Below are 19,829 nucleotides of genomic sequence, written 5' to 3'. Positions count from 1 at the left end.
TATATATATATATATATATATATATATATATATATATAAAGAGAGAGAGAGAGATACAGTTTAAGTAACCAAAAACAAGCAAAAACGAGTTTTCTTATTTTTTTTTCAATTGGTTTAAATCAATTTAATACTTTGATTGGATGCCATTTATACTTTAAAATAATTAACGTCAATTAACATATCTCTTAAGAAACGGAGCATTAAAAATAATTGACTCTCATGAAAAAAAGGGCGTAAAAATAAAGAAATTGTCTTAATAACGACACAAATTTTACATTTAAAAGCATTTTTATTCGTACTACTTTCATTTAATACGAGACAACAAAAAAACTTTCTTTACGCAATAAAATGCAACGATTTTAATAAAACTATGGGAAACGTGCTCTCAGTCAATTTGTTTTAAAACGCGATACAGAAATTTCATATTTATAGGATTAGAGAGGGTAATAGGTTTCATATTTCGAAAGTCTCTGATGGAAAATCGAATAGTCTTTACCTACAAATAGTCCGTAGTAGTAAATAGGATCGGATATATATTTAATATCCAATAAAAAACTTACTGTTATTTTAAACCCTTTTATTATTCTTTCTTTCTCTAATGGTACAACTAGTTTAAGCTTAAGTGCCCAAGAAGAATGTTACTCAGTTAACGAAAATGGCAGATTATAATGATGGCTTTTAGGCTTATACATCTTTTTTTTTAAAAAAAAAACTTGGAGTTCCCCCCCCCCCTGCCTGCTCCGCTCGCCGACATTCATAATTGTTTCAATTTCACCGTTGTTATTCAAAAACAATTTATTTTTGCACTAAAGCAAAGAACATCTTTCTAACAAAATATGCATTTAATTTAGTTTTTAAAACGAACAATTTTCCGTCAAATCGAACGGTAGTCATAGCCTAATTGGAAAAATAATCACTGTACTTTGAAAAAATAAGCTAACCTAAGGTATACAGGTCATTTGAAACTTTGAACAAGATTTAGGGCGTGTGTGAATTAATAGTAGGAATTAAATAAATGAGAATGAGCTTCTAAGAATTTTGATTTGAGTGTCGTACAACTGACCACATCCGATATAAATGATGATTGTAAAGAGGATAAAAATAAACACGGCACTGGAAAGATCAACATAAACACATGCTAATAAACGCTATAATTAGGAAGAAGAAAAAAGCGATTGCATGTAGATGAAGCGATTGTGTAATGACAATGCTAAACAAGATGGTACTAAATAGGATAATATAATGATGGTGATATAATGATGATGATAAATAGAATGATGATTAGCATGATGTCATTATGATGATGACAAACACGATGATGATAATAAAAAGCAAAATAATGATAAACACGGTCAATATGTGCTGCGAACTTGGGTAAAAATATACTTGAGGGTACCCCTTGGCGAAATTGGCGACTTATGTTTGGCGTCATTCGTGTTTGCGCGGAACACCGTGGTAACAGGAATGGCGGCCAAAACACAATGATATTTAAATAAAACATTGGAAAGTTTCAACAAAACATCGACCAAAATTTTATAAAATTGCAATGAACCCAATCTAAGCAAAATTAATAAACCCAATAAAATGCATTTTGAATCGAAACAAAAATTAATGGAGAAAGCACAGAAAGAAAAGGAAAAAAAACAACTCCTTCATTAAGCTTGAATATCCTCTGATTTAGGTGCACAGAATTCTCTAATAGCAGTTAGATACTGTCTAAATTTATCATGAATAGAATCTGTGTACCTCCATCGCCACATAAATTCGCGAAATACGAATCGAAAATGGCGTCTGTGGTACTGGACTGGCGGTGACATATTTTTCTAAAGTCCCTTTTCATGACTGCCCACATACCTTCGATCTTATTGACCAGGTAAAAGTAACCTTACCAGCCGGTATCCAATGTAGATCTAACGGACCTCGGAAATTACATATACCGTTGAACATTTAAAAATAGCGCTAAAATCTAAACCAATTAGAATCACGATTGGGTTTCAACATCGCCCAGCTTGGCGATCAACCGCGATCACAACTTGGCGAGAATCGAGGGGCACCCTCAAATATAGTGTACCCCGAACTTGAATGATAATTATGAAAAGAATGAAAATGAACCTCATCTTCTAATGATGATTACCACAGTCTGGGGAAAGTTATGTTAAAAAAAAAAAATTTAACTTAACTTTTTTTATTAAACTCTTTAAAAAGTACATATTGATCGTGTTTATGACTATCTTGTTTTTAATCATCATCATATCGTGTTTATCACTATCTTGCTAATTATCCTCATAATGCCATCATGCTAATCATAATTCTATTTATTGTTAAATAGAATATATCAAAAATTTTGTATCAAAAAATTTTTAAATAAACCTTTTTTAAGTTTTGAAGTTTTTAAAAATGTGCAAGAGAATTTTCAGTTCATCCATTTTTTTTCCTGATCGAATTTTAAAAAACAGCAACGCTGCTCTTCAATTTTTTTTTTTTTGAATAACTAAAAGCTTGATTATTATTGATATAATATTATAGAAATAGATAAGAAATATTATTCTAGGGCAAGTCTAGGATAGATGGTCACGGCTTTTCCAAATAGAAATAAAAGTACTGAGATTAGATCTATAAGAAATGTTAATACGCATTCAGAGCCCAGATTAAACCATGGCCATAAAAAATCGTAATATCGGCGAAACAAATTGCGTTTTAGCGAAACTATTATCGAAGGATTTTTCCTACCAATAAGAGAAATGTTTTCCACAACCCTGAAAATTTACGCCAATATGTTTTTTTTTTCTAAACACAGCTTGTATTTTTTGTTCGTTTACAGAGATTTCCATTAGATAACTAGTTAGGATTATATTAAGTCCAGATAATCTAAGCAATTATACAGAATTATGCAAGCATTAAAAAAAAAAGAAGGTAAAATTTAGTCTAACACGTACAAAGCCGGATTACGCGATATAGTGTGATGAAACTCAACTCTCTCATGCAGTTTGAGTTTTAATAAAGCTGGTTAAATGATTGCTAGATTCTTACTATCATCCTACTGTTTTTTGGGGGAAATATGTTTTCTCGTGACAGTAATATATTGTTCATTGAAATAAACCTATTATTAAATTTAAAAATTAAAATGGTTGCACGAAAATATAGCTGTGATTTTATTTTTTGAGATTACCGCATTTCAATGATAGATGTAGTAGGATCACCCGCGTTCGGCTGACATTGAACGTAGCTCCCCCCAAGCCTGAATTTCGTTTAAAAAAATCTCTCTGAGTAGTATAAGAATCCATTATTCAGAATAAAGCAGAATTAAATTATTCAAGTAACTTAGCTTAGGCAGGGATAGCCTGGTTGGTAGGGCACTGGGCCCATGTCCAAGAGTTCGTGGTTTCGATCCCCACTGGTTGAAGACTCCACGTGCTGTAAATGTTGACTGATGTACGTTAGATCTGTCGAGTCGCAAAGTCTTCCATGTTCCCATCCCAAATCAATACCTCTGATCCAGGAGTTTCCTTGTCTTCTGGATTGGGTTCAAAATGACAAGGCTACGGAGTTGAACATTGATAGCCGTAAACCCTAAATTGGGTGGGTTGTTCAACGACGGTTATAAAATAAAAAGTAACTTTGCTACCACTGCGATCCTTTTCTATTAAATGATTACATCGCGACAATTAAAAATAAACGAAGCAGTAAAAGTTCTTTTCTCAAAAAATAAGATTTGAATTGGAGGAAATGTTGCATTTAAAATAAAATATGTGTATTTAAAAGATAATCGGAATCTAAAAAGAAACTCCAAATGTTGTTTCATGTTTATCCTTATATTACTGCTCTAGTCTAAGAAGTTATCAAAAATTAACCCCCACTACTGTAAAATGACTCTTGATTTGAGTTTTAAATTTGTAAAATATTTCAATTTATAGAAAACTTGTAGTTTGACTTGAAATTTACAATGGAAAAAATAGTGCGTGGAGTCCCTGCGCGCGGAAGAAGTTAAACTTCGCAATCTGCGACGTTAATTGTAAAAGAATCAGCAGTCGTAGAAGGATCACTATAGTTCTATTCAACGACTCTTTTTCCTGCTCCGCTCGCTTCCGTGCTCTGTAATCACGGTAATATTGTGCATTTTTCCCTCGTGGACCTCTTGAACCAGTGGAAGTGCTTGTGGTTGCCTCATCGTCTCGCCATGGAAAATGTATTTGTATTAATAATGTATGTGAATGCGTCATAATGTAATTTCAGAAGAGAAACAATCAATTGATATTCACAAGAGACGTACCTTGACATAACCTTAAATCCGTCGCATTGCCCGTGGGATTGTTTTCACTCATTTTTTACAATTGTTATCCACTAAATTTGAAAAAAAAAATACTACCCTATTAAATTGTATGTGTATCAAAACGAACTAAAAAAATATTTATAGAAAATCAATACTTTTATTATTTTTATGCTAGTGAGAACCAAAACAATATTGAAATGAATGAGGGAAAACTGGATCCTACCACGTGATTTCCCGGCCAATAAAAATGTAGCGTTAAACGTTTAACGCAACCTTGTTGGAAGTCGCATAAGAAGTATAACTTCAAAAATAATCATTAAAAATTTTTACGATTTGACTTAGACTTTGAAGTTTAGCTAATTCTTAGCGCTGGCACTATCGGAAAATATGTTGGGTCTGTAAAATCAGAATGTTGTATGCAGGGATCGTACGGTCTTCCAAAAGTTAAATAGTGGTTTCAATATAGTTATAAAATAGGTAAGGATTTCTTTTTACTATCTTTTATCCTAAAATTACGAAACCAAACCAAACCAAGCGAAAACCATTAACGAACTCTAAGATATCGCAACTAGATTCAATTATTTTTAATAAACAATCTAATAATATGTAGAGAGACTGTAGTGCTAGACACAATGATTATAAGCGTAATTTACGCAGAAATCCTTTAAAAAGCAGACATTATGCAAATCATATTTGGAGAAGGGGGGGGGGTTAAACACTTCGAAATTTTTGAACTTGAAAGAATTTTTTGTGCACTTAAGACGTGATTTCGATACTATCTTGAACGTAAGGTTGAATATAAATGCATTTTTAACTTTTATCTGAGGTTCATCACCTTCGATATGACTCTGCATAGTTTGTCACGTGAAAAGGTACGAAGATGATTGATCAAGATAAATCTGTCATTTTCCTTTTTTATCTTAGAAAAATATTTTTATTCTTTTTATCTTTACAAATAAAGAGAAAACTGTTACAAATTGTTAACTTCCATAACTTCTGAAAAATAATGAGTGTGTAATCATTGCAGCATAAAAAATTATATATATTTTTTCCTTATTTTATTGTAATGGCACACATACTATCAGTTTCCTTAATAAAGTTAAAAGGATAGTGTGGGTTTTTTTTTTAAAAAAACTTTAAAAGTTTTAACTAAAATTTTTAATATCGAATATTTCACGAAATGCTGATTATTGCTAATTGATGTTAGTTAAATTTTACAATTAATGATACATTCAGCGTTTGTGTAACAAATTTTTATTTTTCATTTTCATGATTTTATTCGATTTTTATTTCTGAAATTCAGTTAAACGGCAATACAAATATTTTTTTCGTTGTTGAAAATTCTCGTTGAAATCGTTGAAATTTTTTGTCTAAAACTATACTTTTACGATCTCTAAAATTACTTACAGTCCATGGGCAAATTATAATACGCACTATAAGATTATATGAATTATCTTAATTAACAGGTGATACTATACAAGTTTATTGTTTTACTTGACTGAAACCAGTTTGCACTTGTTTACGTTAGTGTATCAATTAGTTAAATTAGACGATATATAATATAAATATGGCAATAGGATAAAAACGATATATTATATAAATATAGAATATTTATTATATCAGGTATTATATTAGTATATTATAATAATGAGATTAAATTATTAGACGCACTGTAGTTTCTTAATAATTGCATTTTTTGCACGAGTTTATAGGCAATACTTTTAAATTTAAACATACATGTAAAGGGTTTTTATTCAGGAGATTTTTTATAGACTTCCTATTTGTATTTATTTTTAACGTATTGCATTACAATGTAAACCAATTGATACACGGTTTCAAGTCGGTAAAACAATAAAGCTGTATAGTATCATCTGATAATTAAGATTTTACATAGAATCTTTCATTCTGTTTAGTAATTTGTCAGCGACTGTATATACCCGGTAGCATAAAACCTCCAATATCATCGCTGGTATGGCAGATTCTTTTTCATAAAACTTTCTTTTAGTTTTTTTTTTAAAGCAAATAAATATTAAATTTAAAATAATAAAAAGCTGAATTGAGAGAACATCGTAAGGAACAAAAAGTAAAGAATTATAGAATTTATCAATTTCAATTGATAAATTCTGCATGTGAACGCTTTTATTAGATTAAACATTTTTATTTTCAGTTTTTATGTTTCATAACTCAGACAGAGTAGGGATATTAAAACAAAAAAATAACTCTTTGAGTAGCTTTTATAATTTAATGATAAGATTATCAAGTACTTTAATTTGATCATAATATTTTAAAAAAGTTATCTTGAATAAAATAGTACATACGATAATTTTCGTTACATATGAATAAAGATTGTATATATTTTATTTTAAAAGATTTTATTTTTATTTATTTTTTTAATCAATGCAACCACAAATGAGAATGAACTAACTCATTTCTTCAAAGCAAAGCATGGAAATAATTTCAGAAATATCAAAATAGTATTATAATTATCATTAATTATATTAATATCATTAATTTGGTCACAAAAATATCGAAAACTAATATTTATTATACATTTTTAGCAATGATAACTATGAAATATCAAAAACGTATATTGAATAATAGACTTATATAAATTAAAAATAATTTTTTTTACTTCCTTGTTAACTAGATGCGTTCTCTTTTTATACAATCTAATTAAATTAAATTAAACTACAGAATTTACCCACGCCAACATGATTAAATTAATTCTTTCTCGTATCTTAAAAGGTTTGGTTCTTGAAATAAAATAATTATTTGTTACTGAGTGAAAATAGTTGCAAAGAAAGTAAAATCAGACAAACATTAGAATTCGTATTAAAGTTGAATAAATTTCAAAAACAACTCAAAAATCTTAAAAATTAGGCTTAGTTTTGACAAAAAGTAACATTAATTAGTATGATTTTCGACACAGATATCCTTTGAGTAAATTGAAGGAAATAAACTCAAACAGAGAACGAAAAAATTTATTTTAATAAAAACTAATTAGCTCTATGAGAGAGAACCTAGACTAATCACATGAAGAATCTGAGCATTTAATTCATCCAACTATTTAGTTTTCTGAGAAAATGCAAACTAATTAAAAGTGAGAAGAATAGAACTCGAAGAAAAGAACAAACGACTTACCATAATTGCTGAAATCGTTCAGAAGGGACTGCTTGCAAAGAAGAAATCTCTCAGATGATGAGAAAGTTAATAAAATACGAGTTTAAATGTTCCATTGCCTCAATCGCATAATCTTCCATTTCGTCTCTATTTGTTCTTTCGAGTGAAATTTGCAAACAATGCTCTTTTCCGAAAGAAGATTAAAATTGGGAAATGAGAGTTTGTGAATCTTTTTCTATCGAAAGAGATATTTCCGAAAACATTTGTTTTCTGTCTCCTTGTTGGATCTCATGCACATTTCATTCGAAATGGTTCACCCATGCTTGAGATTTGTTCATTAAAGTTATATACATTTGACATAAACGTTAAATAATATTCTATAGTTCTCAATTTCACTCAGTCATAACATTAAACACCATTGTTTAAAGTTTTTTTTTTTATAATATGCGAATAACGTTCGATTTTTATAAAGACGTGCTTCAGACTAAAGAGTGTTCCAGTTTTATTTTTAAAAAATCGAAACTAAAAAAATTAACTATTTAAATATTAATTGGAAATATTTGGACACATTTTTAAAAAATCATTTTCTAAACATGGAACAAAATACATATTGTAGATTAATTATCTTTAATAAAACTAATATAGACATTTTTATTCTTCTTTTAATGAAATGTTAATTTTTTATCAGTTCTCAATTTTTAATCAAAGAAATAAGTTTCTCTCATTTTGTTCCAAAATTACAATCCACAATTATGTCAGCATAATTTATCGTCTGCGTAGCTATTAATCTTTCAACTGTATTAAATCTGTAATGAGAGCTTCTAAAATACGATTTATTTAATCGATTGTAAATCCATGTCCAGTTATATAATCGCAGACGATATTTAATAAAAGATTTTTCGCTGTCAATATTTTTTATAGATAAAAGAAAACAGGAATTCTGATCAAAGCACTTAAAAATGTAAATTAAATTTCAATCTTAATGATATTTTCCTCTTTAAATCAAACTGCACCACGGTATTAAAAAATGTGCTCTTAAGTAGGTCGTTCAGATATCATCACTTTCTCCCACAAGGAGGGGGTGTAAAATAAAGTTATCGTTCGCTCATTTGCGGTAGGGTATCTTCCTTACACCTTAACGGCACATGCAACGGTCGGAAGACGGGGTAGAATGAGACTCACTTTCCAAAAGCTGTGCGCGTGTTTCTAGGGGAGTGTTCAGAATATTTTCCTTCCATTTTGCAGCGCCTCTAGTGGCTGGGATTGAATGAAGAGGACAAGAAAAGTTTTGGAGGAAGATATTTTTTTAAGTATTCTTCAATCGAATGATAAAGCGTCTCACGAATAGCAGGTGGTTTCCGAAACGAAAAATTTTGCAGAGAATTTTAACATTCTTCATGAACCTTCGCTTTCGAAGAATCGAATTTCGAGAGGAAGATATCTTTTAAAGAACATTTCACATTTTCATTAGTACACATTTTATTGTACGTCATTCCTTTTGAAAATATTAAAAAGCACAAACAGCGATTTAAAATATTTTCAACATCGGCGAGGAATTTGAATGATTTTCTTAAGATCATATAGGCCAATGTTTGAAATAAAGCTTGTCCTCTCCGAACAAGAAAAGTTTTTTTTTATGTTTCAACCGAAACGAAAACATCAATTTAAAACATATGTTACCAAAGTATGAAGCGCAGGCATTCTATAGAGTGCCTAGGTATTGTATATAATGCCGGATGTTTTTAGGCGAGGTATGAAATATGCGAAGTATTACATACTTTCCCTAGGCATTGCTTATAATACCAAGACATTCTATAGAATGACAAATGCTATTTAGGCAAAGTGGGGAAAAAGCGTCCTGATGATGTTATTATGTAAATTATGTGCATTTCTCAAAAATAAAAATGTTATTCTGAAAAAATAGTGAGAGTGCCATTAAAAAAATTAATGTATTCAAAATGCGTAAAGAGAAATGAAAGCTGTACAAAACATGATTTATGCCTTTCTTATTAAGGGAAACAAAATTTTCATATAAAAAAAAAGAAACTAACCTACTTGTTGCAACATGGCAGGCTTGGATGACATTTTGAATTACATTTCATTACATTACGAAAAGAATCGAAAATGTATTTTATACTTTGCCAGTTTCTCATTTGGCATTCTACAGAATGCGTAAGAAATGTGTGAAATATAAATCATTTCAAACATTGCCGGCTAGTTTTAAGCATTATATACAATGCCTAGGCATTCTATAGAATGCCGGATTTCAAACTTTGTCGGTAACACATATATGAACAAAAACATTTAGACATATTAGCTTGCCTTACTTTTCTGAAACAATATTTATCATTTCCATATGAATATGAAGTACCCTCTGTTTGTTTGAGCTATAATCATATTTTGACGTCTTTGCTGCTTTTAGTTAACTGAAACTATAATTTCACTGCAAAGTGACATTTGCTATGTAAATTGCAACAATTTTTTGACAGGTTTTGCTTATCTAACTTTACTGAAACAATAATAATCATTCTAAATGAAAGTAGCATTTACTTGCATAATCTACAAATAGATTATGATATATTTGCTTATCTCCCAGAACAATAATTATCATTTCAATGTGAAGTAACCTTTATTTACTTTAGCTGCTGATCTTTATTATTTGCTAATCCTTCTTTATTGAAATAACAATTTCAATTCTTCAGGTTTGCTTAATATTACTTTACTGAAACAATAGCAATCATTCTAAACTAAAACAACATATACTTGCTTAACATTCAACCAGATTATGAACTATATGTTGATCTTACTTTAATAGAACAATAATTATCATTTCAACATTTACTTACGTAACATTAATTATATTTCCACTAATCTACTTATCTTATTTCAATTAAAGAATATTCAACATTTTGTTATGGGGAAATATTTGTTTGCCACCAAATTTTAATATACTTGCTTATCTTATTTTACTGAAACTTTAGTTAATTTTCAAAATAAATGGGTAAAGAAAGTTAACATTCCTATTTCATTTGGAATATATGATTAAAAAAAATCAGTTATTCTTTACGGAAAATTTCCAGAGCCGGACAAAGGCAGGGGCATGCGGGGCAGCTTCCCTGGGCCCCACATGAGAGGGGGCCCCCAGATCGAATTGAAAGTTTATTTTAGGTTTCCTTCATTAATGAACTTTGAAACAAAATATCAGTACAGTGTAAAATCCGTCAGTTTCATTTTAGCTTTTTCATTACTCTATCGTATGAACACAAAAAATCTATATTTCGTAAATCCATGGTTTTCTAGGGCGGAATTCAATTAAATTTTTGCAATTACGATGGACACATTTGGTAAATCAAAAGCCTGTATTTTTACATGTAGCAAAACGCGATATGTTTAAAAAAATACAGGCTTCTGACTGGCTTAATTGAGCCATCGCATTTGCGAAAATTTTGTTAAATTCTTCCCTAATATCAGCAAGGATATGATATTTTCGCAGCTGGATGACTAAGTCAACAATCAAAAAACTGCAATCGGACATAGATGCATGATGGACATAGAATTGTCAGAAAATTAATGAACAGAACGATATTTCATCTGACCATTGGAGGGGGGAGGGAGACTTTATAGCTATTTTATGTTCTAGTCAATTTTCTTGTTATTTATGTATAATGAGGTGAAAAATTTAAATACCTACATAAAGTTCAAATCTTTATTACTGAAGTAGAAGCAGATGGGGGCCCGCAAAGAAGGTTTTGCCCTGGGCCCAATTAGGCTAAATCGGGCCCTAAAAATTTATGACATTAAAACATTAAACAAAACTAGACTTAAATTTAGATAAACTGACTTATTCGCTGCTTGGAGTAGGGGATAAAAGAAATTTTGTGATAAATATCAAATCCATTGTGATATGAAATTGTTTATGATAAATATGATTCTAAATTACGAAATCACAGAGAAAGTCAGTACGAAATTTTATCCACATGACATCATTCTGAAGAAACTTATCACTGAAATATTTTCTCGCAAATATTAAATCATGCAGTCAACAGTTTTTGAATAACCAGTAGCATTCAAAACAAAGTCAGCTAAAATATGTTTAGAAGCTTCTCATTAGTAAAACTAATATTAAATTAGAAGAAGAAAATAACTCAACCAGTTTTCTTTGGAATGAAAGGGAACTCTTTTAGCATGCTTCTTAATCAACTACATTAAAATTCCTTGTTCGTAAACTCTTCAAGTCCATTGTCATCTGATTACTAAGCAAACGCTACTCAACAAGCGAAGATTTAAGTCGAAACCTAATAAATATTTTTTTTCATATTAAACTGGTTTAATGAGTTTGATAAGCCTGTATTAGTTTCAAGAGGGAGAATTTTCATTTTTTAAGAACATCATATTATAACGCAAGTTACTTGATATTTTCTATAACTATGAAAATTGTTGACTGATTAAAAAATTTCATTTACTTAAAAAATATACAGATTATTTGAAATACGAAGTTTTTTATTTTCCAAATCACTTTTGTTTCCTCTCATTCAAGTTCGGCAAATCTTGAAAATAAGAACCTATTTTCGAGCTCTTGACACGTGTTGACTGTTTTTTCCAATCTATATATTTTTTAAGTTTTTTAATCTAATAATATCTTAACGCTTCAGTTTCTTGGGATTTTTTATTTACTATGACAACCGTTCTTTTTTTTTCTTTACATATTTCCTTATTTGTAATAATTTACATATTTATAATGGTTTACATATTTACTAATTCATAATTTATTTATTTTTCTTTACTTATTTACTTTCGAGGGGGAATTTGTATTTTTCAAGAACAACGTATTACAGCGTTGGGTTTTTATTATTTTCCTTTGATAAACTATCAGTTTTAGTTTTTATTTATTTTTCTTTCTTTACTTATTTATTGATAATGTTATTTTATTTGATATAACACTGCACTTAATTAACCTATAGTTATTTAACATTCTAACTTCTGTAGAGAAACTCAGCTCAACTTTAATCCCCCATTTTGCTGACAAAGATTAGCTGGTGCTGACGTCATAGGTTGAATGTGCGGGTATGAGAAGTCTTCTTCTTTAAGTGCAAGTACCCAAAGGTAAGAAAAAAGCGATGATAAACACCATACATCCAATCTTTCAGCGCTTGAAGAAGCATACAAGAATATTAAAAGCAGTCTACAGTGTTACGGTACTTGAAAAACGTACTTTTCGTAATTCGTTCTTTTTTTTCTTACTATCAAAGCTATACACGTTGCCGCTAAGTCTTGAAAGCCGTTAACGTGTGCACATTACTTAACTAATCTACAGATTGATTGGACTTACTTACTCAGTTAAATTGCAAAATGAAGTGTTTTACCCATTTTAATAAGGTAATAATTAAGGCCCGGATTTTGATGGCATTTGCATTTTTGTTGCATTTTTTGCATTTTTGGACATTCTTTGTCCTTTAGAGCATTTTTTGAAATTTATAGGGCATTTTCTTTAAAATTTTAAAACATTTTTTAAATTTTTTGTTAAATTTTTCTAATTTTTATTATTTTTTATAATTTTTTTATTATTACACTGGCTTCCAAACAATGAAGAAAATTTCTAGGATATTAACAGGTGAAGCGACATCTTTTCAAATTGAAGTAGAATTGTCAGTAAGTGTGACCGTCCTTTTCAAGTACGCACCAATAACATCAGTAGACGTTGAAAGAAACTTCTCCTGGTATAAAAATTTGCTTTCAGACAAGAGACGCTCGTTTACATTTCAAAATATTATTAAAAAAAAAATTAATAATCCACTGTAATTCTGATATTTAGTAATATTCTGAGATGGAAGTTGTTATATTCATTTAAGTTTCTATACAAAATGAAAATGTTTTGGAGTCAATATATTTTCCTTTTTTTGTTGTTATTTTTGGATATAAAACATATTTGTCAAACTTTAATGAACGTAGAACAAGTATTGCATTGCTTTATATTTTTTGAAACGACTAATAATAATTTTAAAGAGTAAAACATTGTTTTAGTTCAATATTTTTACTTCTATTTAAGTCATGTCATAAGGCATTTTTAGCGCAATTTTCGCATTTTAAGGGCATTTTTTGCACTTTTAAGGGCATTTTTTGCAGTTCATAAGGGCATTTTTTGCACTTTTTAAGGGCATTAATTGAGATTTTTTAGGTCATCAAAATCCGGGCTCTAGTAATAATCATATCAACGGCTTCCCTATCGTTTAAGTTCAACAGAAGTGTGTTTCTCTTAAATTCTATCAATTTGTTGATCGTATTGACTTGATTTTCAATTCGCTTGATATCAAAAAATATTAATAATTAAATAAATAAAATATATGACATAATGTTCCTTAATCGTAATAATATTTCATACTGTTCGATTCTCTGTAATATAATTTTTAAAGTGATTTATTCGATCAACTAATGTGCTGATCGTATAAACTTTATTCCTTAGATATCGGAAAATACATAATTAAATAACGTTAGGTTACTTAAAGCGAACAAAAACGTCGCTGTTGTTCTGAAAAGAATCTTATTTTAGCCTAGTAGGTGATGGGCATATTATTTAGGTAGTTCGCAGATTACCAATAGGTAATTTGAAGAGGCATGGTGGCTCAGAGGATAGAGCGCTTGCCTCCCAATGAGGCGGTCAGGGTTTGAATCCCTGGTCGATTCGAATTCCACACCCGTCTCGCACCAACCACAGTACTGATGTAAAATATCCTCAGTGGTAGACGGATCATGGCTTAAAATCCACTTGCTGTCGGATAACCGTGGCAGGCTTTCGTGGTTTTCCACGAGTGAAGTTTTACCCAAATATGCTATCGGGATGTTGAAAAGAAGGAAACACGTGGAATTATCTCTAGATAAACGAATTTTATAATTAAATTCAAAGATCCGTGGTGCCTCAGGGAATAGAGCGCTCGCCTGCCCATGAGGTGAACCGAGTTCGAATCCCAGCGATGGTGGCTGATCGATATGAATTACACACCTGGTTCGCACCGATCACAGTGATGACATAAACTATCCTCAGTGGTTAACGGATAGTGGGATAGAGCCCCCTTGCCATCAGGCTAACCGTGGCAAGTTTTCGTGGTTTTCCTCTCCATGTAACGCAAATGCATGTTAGCTCCATCGAAAAGTCCTCCACGAAGTTAAATTTCTCACAATACTTGATCCAGGAGTTCCCTTGTCTTCTGGATTGGGTTCAAAATTGCAAGGCTATAGAGTTGAACATGGGTAGTTTCAAACTCAAAATCGGGTCGGCTGTTCAACAGCTGTTATAAAATAGGTAAATTGAGAAATGTATCAATTTTTTGGCACTTTCAAGTTGCCACTTGTTGCAACTTAAAATGGCACTTTAAGTTGCCTAGTTGTTCTGCACGTTAGCTAGATAATCTGAGGAATAACTGATTTCTACGTTTCAGTGGTAACATATCAAATCATTAAATCCGGAGCAAAGCGTTCCCTTTCTTTTACTAATAGAGAAATATTATTGCTAGAATTAGAAGTAGAAGAATTTTACTAGAAGCTTAAAATTTAACTAAGTACCCCACCTGACGGTACTCAAAAAACGTACTTTTCATAATTTTCATTTCATTTATTTATTCTTTTTCAATGAAGCTATAGATACCAAAGCCTTCCTAGAATAACAAATTATTTTACGGCATTCATGAATAATTTTCAGGAAATGAGGATTAATAAGTTGTCAAATATTGGAAAACAGATTTCAGCAATATATAATTTTTCCAAACTTTCAATTTGAATACCGAAAAGTTATAAAAATCGTGTTTACCATTTATTGATGTAAGTTTATTAAATAAAAACAAACAAGAAGCCAGTTTTTCTGCAAAAATAATTACACCACATTGTAAATAATTCATTATCTGTATATTGCAAGACCGTTGAATTTAATTTAAAATGACATATGTTTAAAAAAGAATTAAATCTTCAGAAAAATTTAGGGAAATTCATCATCAGTTTTAATTATATTTTATTCTTTGCTTTACAGAGAAAATAAATTAAAACTCGTAAATTGCGAAATAAATTAAAAAGGAGATAATTAAAACTTATTCATTTTTATTTATTCAAAAATAGCGCAAATGCTTGAAATATTTTGTAGCTTAAATGCCATGCTAGTTAAGCAATAAAAGAATTTCGGTTTGAGAAAGAAAATGAAGTTTCATAAACATCAACTATAATTTACATAACTACAATTACTTTGTTGGAATTTTTTATGTATATGAAAAATATTTATTTTACATTCCTTAACACCGTGTTGCAAACATGTTATATAAATTTAACAAAAATCGAATTTAGCAAAAACTAAGTTAATAGATCTTGATTTAATGATCACATTTTTATAGCTGAGTAAAGATTTTACATCCTTATTACGAGGCAATAATCTGAAAAAGTTCAACAATTATTTATGCAGAAAATTTAGATGATAAAAACATATTTCTACATGCATATATACATATTATAAACAAAATTTTGAAATTGTAAAATGATAAAAGAATTATTTCTTGATAAAGTAACATTCTTTTAAAATCTTATTCCTTAGCTATTTTATTTAGTTTCCAAACAATAAAAAGGAATTACATATCCAAATGTAGTCAATAACTTTTCGTGAACGTTAAATTAAGTCACCAAGGATTATTATTTTAAAATTTAAATAATGATGTAAATGGAACTAAAAGAATGACTTTTTATGAGAATATTCGATTTTATTAAATACCCTTATGTTGTAGTAAAGGAAGATAACATTACGAACTAATTTTGAAAAATCAAATTTTGCAGAAATAAATAAGATTACAGAGGAAAAGAAATAATAGATTATCTAAATCATTTCGGGATTATATTACCGACGAACAGTTCTCCTGTTTGAAGGCAGTTAAAGTGAAAAAAAAGAAACATGTTTGATAGAAAAATTTAGAAAAATAATTCGTACTCTTGATAATTCTTACTCTTAAATAAATGAAACATTATTATAAATGAAATATTATTATAACCAAAATCATTATCACGCAAAAAGGTATCGTTTTTTCTCTACTTGTTTGGATTATTGATTAACAATAGAAAAAAACAATAGGAACAATTTTATAAATTACAACCAAGGCAACGCAATGATATTATTTAACATTAGATCGATGCAGCAATAGCACTGCCGTGCTAGAAAACGCTAGATTCATTTCAGCGACAATCACTTCATCGACAGGCCATTTCATCGATAATCACTTCACTTACAGATCATTTCATCGGCTAGGTCATTTCGTCGACAGAGTTATTTTGTCGACAGGCTACTTCGTCAACAGGTTCATTTAATCTACGGGATCAAAAAAAAAATGTCTGCGAGTGTCTGAGTTTTGTTTCATGTTTTTCATTAGATAAAGTTTCAGATACTTAAATAGAGTTCATCACTTCATCGACAAGCCATTTCATCGACAATCATTTCACTGACAGATCATTTCATCGACAGGGTGATTCACTTAACAGGTTATTTCGTCGAAAGGGTCGTTTCGTCAACAGGATCTAAAAAAAAGCCATCCAAAGCCATCCAGTCTCTGGCGTTATTGAGACAAAATCACGTTGTCCATCACAAAGTTCACCCAACTCTCAATCGGTGTCTCCCTCTTCTTCTAACTCCTATTGGCTCCACCAGCAAGAATTTTTTTGTCGTTCTATCATCATTCATTCTTATCTTAAAATGTGTTCGGCAAATTTCATTAGTTTGAACCTATGATGCTTCAGAATGTTCAGTGTTCTGAATAACCCGTAAAGTTCAGAGTTAGTTCTCCTTTAACAAAGTTCGTTATCACAAAAGCCATCAAAAATGGATCGAAAAATCTTCTCTCAAAAATATTTTCTTTATTACCACAATTACTTCAAAAAATGACAATTTAAAAATTCAAACAATAATCTTATTTTAATCCTGAATAAATATTTAAATAAAGCTACCTTTTTATTTTACGAAGATAAATAATGATACATAGCTTATATTTTAAAATACAGTGAGACAAAAATTATTTTTAAGTTGAAATTAGCACTAAAATCATATGAAAATGTAAATTTACAACTATATAGTCTGTTTTTTTTCATATTTTAAACATAGTACGATACTTCTGAAATTATAAATGATTAGAGTAAAATGGCAGATGATTAAGAGTACTGACTTTCATAAAATATGTTTTAATAAATGAACAAGTTCAATTGAGGTTTTTATAAAATTGGCTCATTTCTAAAAAAAATAAGGAATATATTTAAAAATAAAAATAAATACTTGAAAGTTAAAAAATTATCAGAAAACTCTTTGTAAATAATTTATCTCTTTGTATAAAATATTTTATACAAAAAACTTTTAAAGTGAAATAGTAAATTTTGCATAATAATATTAGTAAGGACAGGCCACGGGAGATGAATTCCCTATGACCAGCCTAATAAAAAACGAAATTAATAAGTGATTGAATTGTTCCCAACAGAGAATTAGGAGCATGGGAAGAGTTCCATGGTTGGCGATTTTTCAACAGAAAAAATAGCCAGAAACAAAGTCAACCCACCTAATCAATATTAAATTTGAAAAATAATTTGACGAAGGCTAATAAAAAAAGACTAAGAATTATAACCATTAAAGTAAAAACTGAAACCATTTTGGGGTAACAAATAAAGAATAAAGATTATAAATAAATTTTTTGTTTTCGATTTAGTGGCGACAATGAACTAATAAGTATTACATTAGTATTGAAATAGAAAGTTAGCCTTTACATTAATTGTTAGGAAAAGAATAAAATATTTTATTTTTGCTTTTTAATAAAATGTAACAAAAATTGAATGACTGGTTTAATTTAATTAAAATTCAATTAGGAATGATTCAAAAAAATAAATTTTCAGAAATTAAAGAAATTTTAAAAGCTAGGAAATATGTAATGCCTATTGTGGCATCACAGGACAAATCACTGATATTTTTGTGATTTACGCAAAATCAAACGCTGTTTTCTCAAATTTACAATATTATGAGTAGATTCTCTTTTTTGCAAATTTCTCAAAGACGAGATCTTTCACAGAAAGTCTAGAATGATACTGCAAGGTAAATTTTCATAAATAGAACGTGTTTTTACTTTTGCATCCTAGTAAATCTATTCAACAAACATAAAATAAAAGCGAATTCTCATTACTTTTAATAAATATATCAGAAGAAAAAATTGACTCATTTGTAAATGAAGTAGCATTAAAACAAAACAAGCTAATGAACACAAGACACTAAACAATCTATATGTATTTCCAAGAACAAGGCGAAAAATGTTTTTCCTTATTAATAAAGAAAGGAAAGAGGGAAAAAGAGGCATATTTGTGACGAGGCCTGGGGAAAAATGGAATTGAAGTTGAAGAATATAATTATTAATTAGTATTTGTTTTTAGAATATCGTTTAAACTCTGAATTTCCAATTGGTTTGATACAAGTGGAAAAATATAGTTCTAATATAGTTCTTCTTTATTGGAATATCAATTCTTTAGTTAACATTAATTAATGAATAAAAATCACAAGAAAAATTTTTTTCCATCCTATCTGTATATCCTTTTTGAAATAAATGGTCGGTTCTTTTTAAATCAAGATTATTTTATTTTATTTTATTTTATTTTATTATCCATTGGCAAAATGGTTTGGATTCGATGTCGTCAGCACACTTTTCAAATGTGTTCAAGAGTAATAGTAAACAGTGCGCATGCGTCGTCATTGCATGCGTTGCTGTGGCGACCGCTGCTATTTTTATTTTCACTACCAGGCATTTTTAATGTATTTACATAATAATAATTTAATTTATTTTTTTATTTTAAGACCCGGTGATGGACAATCAACCCTCTTTTGAGCAAACAACTATCACTATTTATTTCCGTAGCCTTTTAATTTCGTGTCCAACCTAGAAGACAAGGGAACACCTGGATAAAGCATTGGAACAAACTAGACTTCGTGGAAGATTTCTGGATGGAACTGATCTGCATTTGCGTTACATGGAGTGGAAAACTGCAAAAATCTCCCATTGTTAGATCGACGGCAAAGGAATTCTAACCCATGATTCTACTACTGAGGAAATTTTAGGAAGTACTGCAGTTGATCATGGTGCCTTAAAATAATTATTTTTCATTTCTATTTTTTGCAGGACTATCTGCTAGCATTAAATTTATTTATTTCAAATATCTGCCGTCACTTTTATTAAAACCATTAATTTTAGTGCAAATATTTTTTTTTTCATTTATACTTCTAGCAAGCATACGAAACATGAAAATTAAATCCGAATATCTGTAGTTACATTTGCATGTATATTGCAGTTATATTTGCATGAAACATTAATTTTTGAGAATTTTATTTATTTTTTTTTTGAAAATTATTTTTCGTTTATACTTCTAGCAAACATACGAATCATAATAATTAATCTGA

At 29.6% G+C, this 19,829-nt stretch overlaps 1 long non-coding RNA gene across 1 annotated transcript in view; it reads left to right on the top strand.

The window, feature by feature from the left end:
* The window catches only part of LOC139426913 (uncharacterized), a 236,144-nt gene that overhangs the window by 174,438 nt on the left and 41,877 nt on the right, over positions 1–19,829 (top strand). Inside the window, exon 3 of the long non-coding RNA XR_011638034.1 lies at positions 12,377–12,493. This is a non-coding gene — a long non-coding RNA (uncharacterized lncRNA). The remainder of the gene's footprint in view (positions 1–12,376; positions 12,494–19,829) is intronic.

The sequence above is a fragment of the Parasteatoda tepidariorum genome, chromosome 10, assembly GCF_043381705.1.
Source record: "Parasteatoda tepidariorum isolate YZ-2023 chromosome 10, CAS_Ptep_4.0, whole genome shotgun sequence".
Lineage (NCBI taxonomy): Eukaryota > Metazoa > Arthropoda > Arachnida > Araneae > Theridiidae > Parasteatoda > Parasteatoda tepidariorum.
This window is presented reverse-complemented; position numbering and strand designations above follow the sequence as displayed.